Raw genomic sequence first — 16,795 nt, forward strand, 5'->3', positions numbered from 1 at the left:
CTGAATTAAAATCCTGCTCTTGACACTTAGACCATGAGCAAATCATTTCACTTCTCTTTTCCTATGAATTAAGTGATTGCATTAAATATCCTGTGTCTAGGTAGTGATTGCATTAAATATCCTATGTCTATTTTTGTGATAAGAGTGAAAAGAAAAACTTAAACTGTTAAACTTTAAACTTTTGTTTGGGATAAATATGGATTCCCAAACAATATATCTTTTCCTATTACCAAAGTTAAAATAGTTTAACAGATTGGTTTTGAAAATTAAGACTAACCATATCTGACTCTTCATAATTCAGATTCAGTAAATATTTAGTGTGGTCAGTTTAGAGCAGTCACCATCAAAATGATGCCTTGGTTAGGCAGAAAGCCAACAAAAACTCCAATTATATACAAATTCTAAGAAAATAAATTGCTCACAATGCTATCTATAAGAAAAAAGTCTAGATGGGGTCAGAGAGATGAAATGACCTCTCATTTTCTTGACCAGAAAAATCTGGAAAGAGTGAAATATGATGTTAATGCCATTGTATCTATTGGCCTGAGATCTCTGGGACCTAGAATGACCATTGTAAAGACATCCAATCTTGTTCTCAGTTCAGTTCATAGACAAATTCTCCTATGGCTTCTAGCAGAGAACAGGATCTGAATTTTTCCTGTCCCCTGGAACTCCATTCATAAAAAAGCCTTTTTTGTGCTCCCTCCATGATCAGCCCCAAACCAGCATCACCTAATTATTCCTATAAAAATCAGGTGCTTCAGGTTTACTTCTGTCTTCACCACCTATCTTGAGTACTTCGATGGAATTGTTTAGAGCCACACTTTGGAAGAATGTCATGGACATCATGGCTTGTCCTTTTTTCCTGTATTGCTGATGGAGACCTTAACTTTTTCAATAACTTCTGAATTGGTCACTCAAGAAATTCATCTCTCACCTTTACCTTCCTATCACTGGGCAATAGGAAACAGAAGGCTCTGCCAAGAGCATGGCTTAATGAGATTATACTTGTCATGGAAAAGAGAGCTTTGGCTTCATGTATGAACATATGTTACTGTTGGCCTCAACATCTACAATTAGAAGAGGCCACCCAAATGAATTTAAGAGGACTCCTTCTGGGCATGAAGTGACAGACAGCCACTCCTGATAGCCATGCCCTTCCCAATAGCCGGTCCTGATATATTTAGTAAACTCGTATTCTTTTTTTTTTAAATTACCTAATCAAATCTTTCATCAAATGAGCAATCCATTGTTGATATTATGAAGGCCTTTAATCTACCATAAATCTTTATTAGAACTCATCAGAGCTTCTAGTTGGAGAGAAATGTGATTATAGCACTCTTAAAATGACATTACATCATTGGGGTGATTGGTTTATCATTTGGAGAAGAGACATCAATCATAACTAGCATAACCACACAGTAAATGAATTCAACCTTTCTACCACAGAACAATGACACTGTAATTGCTCAAAATCAGGCTTAAAATGGAATCGGAAAATGCTCTTTCTTCAAATATGATGTTAACTTAATGGAATATATTATGAAAAATCATGTTTGAGGAAATTCTATATAATTAAAAATATGTGGAAATATATTCCTTTTTTTTCTCTCATTAGAACTTGATTTCAGTTGCAGAATCATTTTTGTGCTGCAGAGATTATGTTGCATTTAATTGAACTACCCTCACTGATGTTTTTCTGCTTTTTATTCTGTACTGTGTAATCGTGATGCATATTGTATTATGAAGGACAAGAGGCTGTTGAAATGAGGTGCACCTGCTGATAGCTTTTTAAAAACAGACAATTATTACAGAGAAAATGAGACTTTTTCAAAGCTATATCCTTTTATGCATATAAAGATACCAGAGTAAAGATGATTTCCATAAGAGAGGTCAGTTCATCTCTCTGCACCATCTAGACTATTTTCTTATAGATAGTATTGTAAGCAATTTATTTTCTTAGGATCTATCTACAGTTGGAGCTGGTTGAGGGTATTTTTGTTGACTTTATGCCTAATTAAGGCATCATTTTGATGAAAACAGCTCTAAACTGACCACACTGAATATTTATTGAATCTGAGTTATCAGAATCAGGTAGATATGCTTAGTCTTAATTTTTAAAACCAGTCTGCTAAGTTGATTTACTCATTTGAGCTTTAGTAGTGGAGAAAGATATATTAGGTTTTGGGAATCCATATTAATTCTAAACAATGGTTGTGTGGACACAATATCTTTTCCTGACCCTATTATTCAATACACTTAGTTTCAGTGGACACTGCTGAGGGCTCTTTCATGATCCAGCCAAATGGGACACTATTCAGAATACTTGCTTTGGTTTAGCTATTGTGAAAGCAAATGCAATTGCTGTTTATTTTTTTCTTCTCCTCCACACAATAGATTTGGGTTAGGATAAACTAGAGACTCTGTCAAAATGCTCAATTTATTTATTATTTTCTTTTTATTTTTTTTAATCAAATTTGGTTTTTCAATTAGCAAACATTTATTTTCTCTTTCTATCTCTTGCTCCACTGAGAGAAAAAATAAAATAAAATAAAATAAAGTAAAATAAAACCTTTATAAGAAAGATACATAATGATCCCAGTTCAGGAGTATCTTAACTTTGAAAATGGTTTCTATGATTGGCTTCTTTAGGTAATCATGTCTGAAGAAATACATAATGTAACAAAAAGAGTACTTTATGTGATGTCAAAGGACCTGGATTCAAATCTGTAATTTACTACCTATGTGAGCAAATCTCTTAATCTCTTTGAGCCCTGTATTCTTTTATTTTAAAAAAAATGTTAACTTAAATGACATTTGATTTTTTTAAAACTTTAAGCAAAGGCATATATTTATTTAATATTTTTACAGTTGTTAATAATATTTTATTTTTCCAAATACATAACAAAGATAGTTTTCAGCATTCACCTTTGCAAAACCTTTTGTTCTAAATTTTTCTCCTTCCCTTCCCTCTACTCCTCTCACCTAGACAGCAAATAATCCAATATAGGTTAAACTTGTGCAATTCTTTAATACATTTTTTCCACATTTATTATGCTGCACAAGAAAAATCAGATCAGAAAAAAATAGAAAGAAAAAAAGCAAATAAACAACAAAAAGGTGAAGATACTATGATAAGATCCACTATCAGTCCCCACAGTCCTCTCTCTGGATGCAGATAGCTCCGCATCAAAAGTTTATTGGAACTGGCCTGAATCACCTCCTTGTTGAAAAGAGCCATGTACATTACAGTTGATCATTGTATAATCTCTTGTTGCTATGTACAATGAGATCCTGTTTCTACCCATTTCACTCAGCATCAATTCCTATAAGTCTCTCCAGGCTTCTCTGAAATCATCCTGCTGATCATTTCTTACAGAACAATAATATTCCATAACATTCATATACCATAACTTATTCAGCCATTCTCCAGTTGATGGGCATCCTGATATGAAGATCTGATATAAACATTTTTGCACATGTGGGTCCTTTTCTCTCTTTTATGATCTCTTTGGGATATAAGCCCAGTAGAAACACTGCTGGGTCAAAGGGTATGCACAGTTTGATAGCCCTTTGGGCATGGACACTTTTAATTCTAAATCTCTGATCCTATGAACTAATATTATTTAATATGATAGACTTCAAATTGGGCACATAGTGGGCAGAGTATTCTGAATCATATTTGAAATGAAGAGCCAATTTTTTGTAGAGCCAATTGTGGTCTACTACTTTAAGCAATAAGCTGGAAGTTAGACAACCTGGATTTAATGGTAAATCATCTCACCTGTCTTGGTCTATGTTTAACTCATCTCTAAAATGAGTATTTTGAATCAGATTATGTCAAAGCTTCCATCTAACTCTAATTATAATAGTAGTAGTAATAACAATAACTGACATTTATAGAACATCTTAAGGTTTGCAAATCATTTCATATATAACCATCTCATTGGATGCTATAATTTTTCTCTCTTAATAGAAAAGGCAAATGAAATTAACAAGAGGTTAAGTGATTTGTCCATGATCAGAAGCAAATTCCAGTTTTGTGTCCACCATTCTATCCACTGTGCCACCTAGATTCCAGTAATTTCCTGTTTAGCTAGTGAAGAATGTTGACTTTTAGTGGTTAATCACTTGTCAAAGACCTTGCTTTCTGAAGAACTTCTTTGGCTTATGTGGCTCATCTTATTATCTTTCTTTTTCTCAGAGATAAAATAAAAGTATTACATTGCATTATTCAACCCTGATAGCCAAAAATTGTTTCCCATTCTCTATTATTCCTTGACATCAGTGAAGCACCCCCTTTTTTTTAACTTTTTAAAAATTTTATAATTATAAATTTTTTGACAGTATATATGCATGAGTAATTTTTTAAATAACATTATAACTTGTATTCATTTTTCCAAATTATCCCCTCCCTCCCTCTACTTCCTCCCCCAGATGACAGGCAATCCCATACATTTTACATGGAAGCACCCCTTTTTGAGAGGTATCATATATCTCATCTTACACATTGCAAATTATGATGTCTAATGTTCTTGGTCTAAAAAAGACAAAGTAATCATATGCTACATTTACTGGGAGACTTGAAAACTCCTGTAAAGTAAAAGCAGAACCTTATCATTATGACTTGGCTATCATGGGAAGTGGTGTTGTACAGAAGAGAAAGTCACAGGACCCACATTTGAATCCTGGTATTGGTTAAGTGACCTTTGATGGGGCCTCAATTACCATGTCTATAAATTGAGGGGGATGGATTAAGTGACTTTCAAGGTTCTTCTCAGCTCTAATTTCATCTCTGGTTGTTTTCCATGTCTAGGGATCATTCTTTGGAGCCAAGAACTAAAATCTTGTAACAGCATAGTATCCTAAAGCTTAGCCTATTTTGATCTTAGAGAAAATTAGCTAGTGCTGTTCTGGAACAGTAGTATTGGAAATAAAGTATTATGTTCTCCCTTATTCTTCTTCCCTCTAGCCACTTCCTTTCACATCACCATCGCTCTGAGTGGATTATTTTTTGTGACCTTCTAAGGACCACATTAATGAAACCAGCATTTCTTATATTCAATAATATTATTTGAATCCCTGTGTAATAACTCATCTGGAAAAATCACCTGGAACTTCCCTTTGGCAACATAATGAAGAATTCTGCCACTTTCTAGGCTTAGTGGGAGAAAAAATATGGCAGCATTTATATTGCAGTCCAGAAATACTGGCTTATCTTATTTTTTCCTTAAAGAAAACATTGAGTTTTAGTTATGTAGGAGTCTAAATAAAGGTTTTGGAGTCACTTAAGTAGCCCTTTTTTCAGTTTGCTAGAAGGATGTCACTTGAAAGTGGAAATGAGAATCAAAACCAGTGATCCATATTCTAGGACCATGGGTGCCGCTCAAGTGCTTGAAGAGCCATGGGTCCTTTGGTCTTCTAGGGTAAAAAAAAGAAAGAAATTCAGTCAGGTAATCAACTCAAAATACATGGAACAAATGAAAACTTATTGGTGCTTAGTTATACAGGAAGATGTGTTTAGTTTAACATTTCATTTGTCATTCTAGTGTCATCATGGAAGGAAGAATTTTCAATATAAGCAGATTTTCCAGATAATTTGAACATTTTGATTTTTGTTTTTACTAAACCTGATGTAAGATATCCTCAATCAAGGAACTTATTTTATAAATATAGACTGGCCCTAATCTTCTCTGAGCCTTATACTTTGAGAGAGTTCCCTGTTCCACTGAGAAGTTATTTGTACTAATCAGTCACATAGCCATTATGTGTCACTATAACATTTGAAGCAAGGGACCCAGGATTTCCTAGCTTTTATGTCAGCTGTATATGTACTATGTCGTATGCTCCAAGCGTATGTATGTGTATATATATGTACAAACACATACTTGTGTGTGTATGTTTATATATACATATATGCATATATAATTTTTGCAAAATATATTTTAACACAGCATATACATAGAATTTTAGACTAGAATGAGGAAGACTAGAATCTTGTCAGTGAGATCATATTATCTAACCTTATTTGACTAAGAAGAAAAAAATGAGAAAACTGATCAAGCAATTAGAGCTCCTTAGGAAGATGAAAAGCTAATTTAGTGGGGAGCTGGGAAGAGTTTGGGGGCAAAAGGAAATATATGAGGTCATCCTCAGAGCTGTAAGGGTATTTCAATGGTAGAACAGTAATTGATGTTGATATGATAAGGTGTGACCTTGCTAGTCTTAGGGTGAAGTGGAGGAGTAGGAGCAGTTGTTCAAAGAATAGAGCCAATATTTTGTGTATCAGTATGATGCTGTCAGGGAAAAGGGAGGACAAAGGGGCCGGATAAAGAAGTCATCAAAAAGTGTGAAAAAGTATTCTAGTAGGAATAATTACAAAGATGGTGAGAGACTAATTATACAGGGTGTTCCAAAGTTCTTTAAGCTTTATACCTTTTGGGACAGTCTTCATAAAATGGTTAATGGACTTCAAATGAGAAGATACTGTCAAATGATAGTGGTAGAACAATGATTCAGAAGTTGGAGTGAAGAGTAAGGAATATTCTGTCCAAAATTTTTGTGTAAATGGAGGAAAAGCTAGTGGTAAGGTCAAGATGGCAGTAATGGTAAATGGTAAATGGTGGTAATAATATCTTGCCAATTAAATATCATTTTACACAGATCATGACGCCACATGGTATAATGAATAGAGATTCAAGTTTTCCATCTAACATGTAGTAGATATGTGAATGAGTAAGTCATATAGCCTCTCAGGCAAGGCAGGACAAGTCAATAAGCATTCATGAAATGCTGACTATGTGCTCAACATTGTGCTAAGCCCTAGGATTTGTAATCTAGCAAAAAGAATGATAGTCATTGTCCTTGGGGAACTTACATTAGAGTGGGGTAAGATGATAAGAAAAATGGAGTCAAAGGGGCAAAGGAAAAGTTATCCATTTAAGGGCATAATGGAAAAAGTCTGGAAAGACATAAGCAGTCAAAAGGAGAATAGTTTGCTGGCCTGGGCCCCTTCACAAAGTGGAGGCCCCAAAAGGAACTCACAGTGGGAGAAGGGGACTATCATGGTCAATGATATTAATGAGTCCCCAGGTTCTGGAGTTGAGGATTCCATATGGAGTCAAGCTTCTGAAGATGGAATGAAAGGGTGGGAGGATAGGGGAGGAAGTATTGTAAGAAACTCCTCCTTAGGAATAATTCTCCTTTAGGAACTTGGTTCCAACTGGAATTTGGAGTTTACCTGATGGGGATTGATTACTATGTAATACACAGGTCCTTCAGATCTAGGGATTTCAGTGTCTAACAGTGTTTAGAAATCTGAACTTTCTTGTTAAAAAGTTGGAACCATGAGGATATGACTTAAATGCTGATATTGCCCCCAGGAGCTGGATTATCATGGTCTAACGTAAATTCTGAGCCTTAGTTTCTTCATCAAGTATAAGAGTTGGACTAATTCTTGACACAGTTAAAGGAATCCCAGGGTTTAGAACAATGCATTTAAAATATCACGTCAAATTGAAATGGGGAGATTCCATCCTTACAGTAATAATTGTAGGTAACAGGGATGAAGGAAGCTAATGATGAAGGGCCAAGTCAGAGAGGCATAATAAAGTTGAGGGGAATTGTAATGATTTGAAAGTAACACAGAACTAACTCATCTAAAATTCCGGCTAGAACATTGGTAAGATGGATGTGCCTGAACAAGCTTCTATTTCAGTGCTGGTTGACAGTATGCCCTACCCTACAGGTGAAGAGAAGAGACTTCAGGAAGTGATTCAGACTTCCTACACTTTTCCTAGTCTGAGTTTAGTGTCATAATATGTAAAATAAGGCAATAGAACTAAGTGATCTCTAAGGTCCCTTCAAGCCATACATCCTATTTTCCTCTATCTTTGAAGCCTGACTAGATGAAGGGAGCCTGCCAGACTTATTCTCACATTTTTCCAGTCTCACACCAGCTTCTAGGACATTGTTGGGATTTAGAGCCACATAGAGGTACAGGCTTATAGAGTCACCCCCTTGCCAAACCAGTGAATGCAGTTTTGGTATTGATATCCTTAGGATATAATAATAATAATAATAATAATAATAATAATAATAATGTTGATGATGGCGATAGTTAACATTTACATAGCAATTTAAGATTTGCAAAGTGATTTACATAAATTATCTTATCTGATTCTCTTAACCCTATCTGTTAAATATTTTTAGTATTTTCATTTTATATTTGAGAGAAATGAGACTGGCAGAGATTAAATGATGTGCTCATGGTCAGACAAAGTGTCGGAGGCTGGACTTGAACTCATGTCTCTAGACCCAGCATTCTGTCCAGTGGTCCACCTAGCTACTTTAAAGTAGAGAGTATAGCAAGCATAGTGATGGTAGCTAACTTTCTTTCTCAAAGTCTGCTTGGGGATTCTCAGGGAGTAGCTACCTAGGTCCCTGAAAATTTAGAAGTAACATCTGTCATCTTGGGGATTAAGAGGCAGCCTGGTACAAGTACTAAACCTGGCTTCAAATTCCAGCTTAGCCCTCATTTTTTTCAGTGTGACATGGTGAGAAGAAGCTTGAACTTTCCTGTTAAACTTGGAAATTTAAGAATCTGAGTTTGTACACCCAGAGAAGGAACACTGGGAAGTGAATGTAAATTGTTAGCACTACTGTCTATCTACCCAGGTTACTTATACCTTCGGAATCTAATACTTAATGTGCAACAAGAAAATGGGATTTACACACATATATTGTATCTGGGTTATATTGTAACATATGTAAAATGTATGGGATTGCCTGTCATCAAGGGGAGGGAGTAGAGGGAGGGGGGGATAATTTGGAAAAATGAATACAAGGGATAATATTATTAAAAAAATTTACTCATGCATATATACTGTGGGGGGAAAATTCTAAATAAAATTTAAAAAAAAAAAAAAAAAAAAAGAATCTGAGTTTGAATGCTAACTCTGACCCAGAGTAGCTGAGTAAGCTAAGTGGTCAAGCCACGTTACTTCTGGGGCTCAGTTTTTTCATCTGGGACTAATGATCTCTGGGATTTCTCCCAGCCCTGGAACTGTGATCCCTTGATCATTTGTATCAATCATAAGAGGATTCATTGAAATTATTTTTTATGTCATGGATCCCTTTGATAGTTTAAATTCTCTGAAACTCTTCTCAGATTAATGGTTTTAAATGCAAGAAAATAAAATGCATGAGATTACAAAGGAAACCAGTTATATTGAAATATAACTATTGCAAATATATTTAAGAAAACAATTTCATGGACTACAGACTTCCTAGCCTACATGACCTCTTAGTCCCCTTCTAATTCATGTATTCTGTTATCTGGTGACTAGACTAGCAGCAGTGGCTGCTACATCAATGTTTGTCAGTGTAACAAACAGGGATTAAAACGTTTCATTTCAGTCTTCTAACTAAATACACACACACACATACACACACACACACACACACACACACACATACACACACGCTTTCTCAAGTCCAATTGTCCCTGGGACCACTTCACTGCTCCAAAGTAAAAATGAACACAAGTCAAGAATGGCAAGACATTTTTTAGCAGCATTCAGTATGGAAGCTGTGGATGTCACAGAATAGCTCCTTCTCAGCAAATAATCTTGCTATTGACAAAAATACCATGATCGATACACAATGTGTACTTTCTCTCTACCCCCTTCATTTCTCTCTAGGAAATAGAAAAAGGATGTCCTAGATGTGAAAAGATATTCAGGAGTACATAGAAAGCTTAACAGTTTCCTGTCCTACTATTCTTAGCCAACTGATACCCAGGATAGCTCTCCTTCAGAGTTCTGAATACTGCATTGAGCTGGAACTGACTTCTTGCCTACAATCTCATTTTCCCTTTAAGAGAGGCCCTGATGCTTTTAGAAATGTTTTAAATTCCTTTTTGAGTCTCAAAATTTATTTTTATCATTGTGTACTATAATAAGAAACTAAGAGAATCTCTTAAACCCCAAGGAGATTTTGAGTACAGTATTGATTATATAAAATTATTTCTGATACATCAATAGAATCACCAAATCACCAATTGCATACATATATGTCCATGTAAAATATATTTTAAAAAATACATGCAATATAATTTGGAGGGATGTTATTAATATCTTGAGATGGTTAGGGAAAGACCATGCATAGAAAGTAGTCATTGAGTTGAGCTTTGAAGGAAAATAATACTACTAAGCAATGGAGATGAGGATAAAGCATAGGTCTGGTATACGGCAATAGCCTTTATCAAATTATGCTTTCTGAGAGATGCATTCTATATTCTTTATTGTGTATAAGTCCCTAGTAAGGATATGCTTTAGCCTATATATACCCACCATGATTCTCTTCATTGCTCTTTGGTTCACTACTATTTTGATTTTTTTAAGGAAACAGAAGGGAGAAAGGAACAAACTGAGAGTCAGAAAGATTCTATTTCCAATCCCTCCCAAGATTATTATTAGTTAGATGACTCTCAGTAAGCTCTCATATTTGATGTCTTCATCTATAAAATGGGCATGATAAGTATCTGCTTTACAGGGTTGCTTTGAGGTTTAAATGAGATAATATTTGCAAAGTGCTTTGTAAACTTTAAAGTGCTATATAAATGTTAACAGTTATTTTTTTTTTAGAAATTAATGTATTTTATGATTCATGATCATAATGGATTACTAGAAAAATATTGGTGTTAAAAAGTATTGTGTTTGTGTGTGTATTTATGTTTTTTGGGAGAGCTGGCAATAATCATCTTAGAATCATATAAAATGCTTCACATATAAAAAAATCACTATCCTATGACTATATACCTATAGTGTCTGTCCAAGGGATGCACACACTGATAAACTATCTCAATAGATTTATTGGAAATATTTTGTTAGAAAAGAAAGTGAACTACTGGTATAACAAAAATAAGGAATAGAGAACATGAATGGTGAATTATTCCTACCATCCAACATTTATTAAGTACTTGATATTAGAAGTTAAGATGCCATTCCTTGGGACTGTGGGCCATAGTATGAGTTCAAGAGGATCTTGATGTCTAATGACCCAGAATTCTTTCCTCATAGGGACTTCCCTAGGAGGAAGAGGGATCAATTGAATTCTCAGCAATTCTAAACTACATGGAGCAATATTACAAGTTGAAAGGGCTCTATAGGTCTCTTTGGGATAAGGAAGATAGGGTGTTGACTCCCTTTGAGCTTGGATGCAACTCATGTGTTTGTGTCTGTGTGTGGAGGTTCTTTTTTTCCATTGTAAATAAAATCCTTTTTATGTTTAAAGTCCTGATGGATTCTGTGTACAGAAGAGTTTGAGGACCCCTTTGAGGAGAGCAACACAAACTATATACTAATATTTTCAGTGTTTGTGTGGGTGGGAGGTAGGAACCAAAGAAATTTTATGAAAGATGAGCTAGAGACTGACATTTTTAGGGTTTCCTAGGCTATTCTAACTCTTTCCAATCCATCTAAAATTGGGAACAGTATATAGTTTGTATTTTTCTGTTCAAAGGGCCTTGGAGCTCCCCAATATGCAATAAGTCCATCAAGACTGGAAACATTAAAAATAGGTTTTATTTATACAATGGAAAAAGAAAATACACACACACACACACACACACACACACACATACGTATGTTATACCCAAGCTCATAGGCAGCCAAGCAAACTGCCTTCCTCTTTCCAAAGAGTCCTACATGCTACTATATGCCTCATGTAGTTTAGAGATGCTGAGAAATCAATCAATCCCTTTTCTTCCTGGGAAAGTGCACCTTCCATTAAGGAAAAAAACTCTTGGGTTATTAGCCATTTCTGTACCATAGCTCACAATACCAAGGAAGGGCATCTAACTTCTAGCATTAAATACTTAATAAGTATTAAGCTGTTGATGTAGGGGTGGAGAATAGTTCACTATTCAGTCTCTCTCTCTCATCCCTTACTTTGGTTATATCCATAGTTCACTTCCTTTTCTAATAAAATACTTCCAATAAATCAGTTGAGATAGTTCATCAGTATGCATTCCTTGAATAGCCTGGCCTAAAATTGAACAGAAGGAATAGAGTAAGCTGAATTGCTTTTGTAAAACCATGCAGCATTTTACATGATTCTAACCATCTTAGAATCCACCCCAAACACACTCATGCACACACTTTTTTTAACGTTATCATTTTCTTTATCATTTTCTTCTAATACAGTATTGCTGTGGATCACAAAATACCTTAATTTTGAAATAATAATTGCTAACAAATGTAAAAAGTTATTACTAAATTATTTTTAGCTACTATGTTATCATTGTTAGAGAACCAATCTAATATGTTATTCACCTGCTCAATAAGCTTCAGTGGTTGCCTATTCCAGAGTAATACACAAAATCTTTTTTTAAATTTAAAGCCCTTCCTTTTTTTGTTGCTACCAACCATATATTTCCCACATATTTTGTTCACTCTAAACAAAATTTTTATAGTAAAATACCAATATCAACAGTGATTAAAAACTATTAGCACTTTAAAGTTTACAAAACATTTTACAAGTAATATCTAACAACCCAGAAGGTAGGTGAAATTATCATCCCTATCTTGCAAATAAGGAAACTGAAGAAAGAGGCTAAATGATTTATCCAAGTGCTATAGCTAACATACTTCTGAGGTGGAATTTGAACTAAGGTCTTCTTGACATCAGTTCTGACACTCTTCACTGTACCAGCAAGCTACTCCAAAACAGGAGATATCTGTTGATTGGATGATTTAGTTGTTGATTTATCAAGGCATAGAAAATTCCTTATTCAGAAACATGAAGGTGGGAGAGAGAACACTGTATATGAGGAACATATGGTTGGCAGGAATGAAGGGAGAAGTTTAAGAAAACAGATTGGAAAGGAAGAGTTTTAAATATCAAACAAAAGAGTTTGTGTTTTACTCTGAGCAATAGGGCACCATTGAAGCTTATTCATAAGGGGAGTCACATCTGACTTGTTTCTTTAGCAGTGCCAATTTATTAGCTAAAAAGAAAATGGATTGGAAAAGGCTAGATTAGTGCTATCTGATATCCAGCCTTCTAGTACAAGGCTGTCCAGATGTTCTGGTCTTCAGAGGACAGACAAGAAAATCAATCATGATCAGACCTATATGTGAAACATTTCCAGTTTAGCAGAGTCTTCCCAAGCTTTAACTCTGTTGATATAGTTGTTTTTGTTCTTGGTTTTTTGTTTTTGTTTTTTTGAAGCCAAGGAATTTTAGTGAAGGGCTCACCACACAATCAGTAGACACTTAACTCTCTGTGACTGTTATGTCTTAGCTAGTTAAAAATGACCAGTGTGAATTCAGTCTGAATATACAATTAAAAGCAAATGTGGTCTAGGTCTATTGGAGATTTTTAGAAGAGACTGAAGCGAGGAAAGAAAATATTGTTGGTGGTATTCATAACTTTGATGGGGAAGGAGTAGGAAAAGAATGGAAAGTACTATGGATTCCCACTGCCATCTTCATGCTGTATGATGTATAATGGAAAATATAGAAAAACAATGTCATCTCTAAGTTGAGGTGATGATTTATTTTAATATAAATGGTATATAAGGCCTTTATCAAAATCCTAATTCTGTTGATGTCCTATTTGAACTGTCCGAGGTCTGAAGAAATCCAAGGTTTTTGGTAGTGATTTTTCACTTTAATATATCAATGGAGTACCCCATTTTCTTCCTAGATCTTCCTTTTGAAAAGCTCCTTGCCTGAACTCATTCATTTACTCCTTATTTGGGTTGTATTAGCTTTGGAAATTCTCAGCCACATCTTTTGTTTTAATGTAGTTGTTTCTTAATATCATTCCTCCATTATTTCTGGTGCTCAAAAAGCCAAAGATGAGGGGGCCAAATGCATTCTTGATCCCGAAGCATTTAGGTGGTTATCACCTAAATTAATGTTTTCTGCTAGAGTTGTATTTTAGTTGAAAACAATTATTGTTTCTAAGACGGCATCTTGGAGTTGAACCAATTCTATCAGTGAACATTCAACCATGGGAAGCTCACAATAAAAGGCAATGATCAATCGTTCTTCTTTTCTCCTATGCTCCAGAGCCAGGCTTTGAATCCCTTTGCTTTTAAAACTAAGCCGACAGGGTAGCTTTCTTTTTAATACCTCAGCAAAACAGTCAATGCTCCTGTTACAAAGAGACCCCTAATTTGTCCTCATCATATTCTCCCACTCACTAACCACCCCCACTCTGTGGCCTCACTTAGGAGAGTGGAGGAGGCATTTGTGTAAGTGATGAATTATTGTCTTCAGCAAACACCTGCTTTTGAATTGTGTTGATGTCCAACTGGGGGTGGGGGGCTTTTAAGGGGGTGAGAATCATATTCCTTTCTGCCAGCTCCCCAAATATTTCCACAATGCATTCGGTGGCATTCACACTTGACTGAAATCACATTTCAATCTGTTCCATTTGATTGGATTCTGTGTTTTCTTCCAGTCTGTGGTAATGGTACACTCGTTCCCAGTTCCCTAGGTTATTTTCATTTCAATGACCTTTTTCATCTCCCTGGGGCGCTTCACCATTCAGTCCCCTACCCCCCTTCTTCCTTCACCATGCTTCGGATATTGCTTAACATGTTGCTGTCTGCTACAGTCACTGTTGTTTTGTTGGGTGCATTTGTATAAAGCAGAGTAGCTGTAAAAGAACAGTGATCTTTACTGGCTTATGGTCCCCCTTAATTTTTGCCAGTTCTTTTCATGTTCTTCTCAGGTCAGGTCTAAGAATGGAGTTTAAAGAAATGGGAAGAGACAGGATGGGACACAACCTATTTAAAGTATTAGGAGAGAGTTTTTATGATTTCTTTGCTAACCTGTGCTCCAGTTTCCAGTGCTTGAAAACTAGTTAGAATACAAGAAACAGTCAATCATAAAAGTAATTCACAGAGAAGGAAAAGTTTCATTATAACAGACAGACCTGGACCTTTCTGCCTTTCTTTGTTGGTCCAGAATTGCTAACGGCTTTATTTAGAGGAAGAACACTGTGGTGTGATGAAAAGCAGTAGCTAGCCATAGGAAGTAGCATTTATATAGAATTCAGGATTTGAAAAGTATGGAAAGAGCACCTAGTTGGGAATTAGGAGATATATGTTCTCATCCTATTTGGATTCTAATTAGCTAGTGATCTTAGATAATAACAATAGTAATAATAATAATAAATATAGAACTTACTATGTACAGGTGTTGTTCAGCACTTTGCAATTATTATTTCATTTGCTCCTCACAACAACCATGGCAGGTGGATGCTATTATTATCTCCATTTTACAGATAAGGAAACTGAGGCAAACAGGTTAAATGATTTTCCACGTTCACATGGCTACAAAGTTTCTGAAGTTGAATTTGAATTCAGGTCTTCCTAACTTCTGATTCCATCTACTTTACCCCCCTAATTTTCTTGTCTGCAAAATGAGGGGGTAAATATAATAATACAAAGAATGATGATGATGATAATAAAAATAATAATACCTCAGGTTTCTGAGAGATAGCATTTCATAGAGATATGGAGTTGGCTTTAGAACTAAGAGAGAAACTTAGTTCCATCCTAACTCTGAAACATTTCATCACTCTGGACTAAGAATGTGAAACTCAAATAAAAATGGGGACCACTAAATCACGCTGGGACAGGTCACCACATATTCACTTGGAAAACCACATATTAATATTGTCTTTTATTGTCTTTTTATTTGTTTTGTTAAATATTTTCTCAATCACATTTTAATTTGGTAAGTAGTGTTGTGAACTACATACAATCATAGATATATGACTCTAGATAACTTCATAAGTTAGAAATTCTTAACCTTTTCTGTATAGTTGACCTCTTTTGGCAAACTAGTAAATTCTCTAGACCTCTTCCCAGAATAATTATTTAAATGTATACAATAAAATGCATAAGATTATATGAGAAACCAAATATGTGTGTGTGTGTGTGTGTGTGTGTGTGTGTGTGTGTAACAATGTTTATCTGCCTTGGTAGGGGGAATTTCCTCATCTGAGAGATATTTATACCCGTGAAATCATAGGTTCATGCCCTATCCCTGTCTCTATCTCATGTTTCTAAAGCTCTTTAAGGCTTACAATACACATTCTTTATAATGATTCTATTACATAGTCAATAGAAATATTTTCATTTCTCAAAGGATCTCTTCTGGTTCCTCTCTTCTCCTATCCCCCCATCATGATCCTCATAACCATCCTCCCTAATGATCTCATAACCTCATTTATTTTGGGTTGTGCCTATACAATATATGCATGCCTGTTGTCTCTCTGGATAAAACACAAGTTCCTTGAGAGAAGAGGCAGTTTCATTCATTGTGTCTGTAACTGATTTGGAAGAGATGCTTAATAAATGCTGTTGAGGATTGATAGATGAGTCATCTTTTAAAGGTCCCTCCTGCCGAAAATAAAAAGAATTGGATAGTACACCTCTCTTTTACCCTTGACTCATCGTCTGCCACAACTACAATTCCATAGCATAGAAACCTCTCAAGTTATATATTTGAAATCCATAGAACTGGATTATAATCCCTGCTCTGCAATTTATCCCTTTCCTCTCCCCAGATTTTGACTTGGGGGTTAGTCATCCTTCTAGCCCCTGTTCTTTTTTTCCTTTGCTCCAAAAAAAAAAAAAAAAAAAAAAGACAATGCCTTTCAATTAACTCTAGGATCAAATACAAGCTCATCTATTTGATATTCAAAACCTTTCTCGAGGTGAAATCCAAGTTGCCTTTCCAGACTTATAAATTATTCCCCTTCATACTTTGCA

General features: G+C 35.2%; 1 protein-coding gene across 1 annotated transcript in view; it reads left to right on the forward strand.

Moving 5' to 3' along the window:
• TENM2 (teneurin transmembrane protein 2) overlaps nucleotides 1-16,795 on the forward strand; it is a 985,642-nt gene that overhangs the window by 623,472 nt on the left and 345,375 nt on the right.

This window comes from Sminthopsis crassicaudata, chromosome 2, assembly GCF_048593235.1.
Source record: "Sminthopsis crassicaudata isolate SCR6 chromosome 2, ASM4859323v1, whole genome shotgun sequence".
Lineage (NCBI taxonomy): Eukaryota > Metazoa > Chordata > Mammalia > Dasyuromorphia > Dasyuridae > Sminthopsis > Sminthopsis crassicaudata.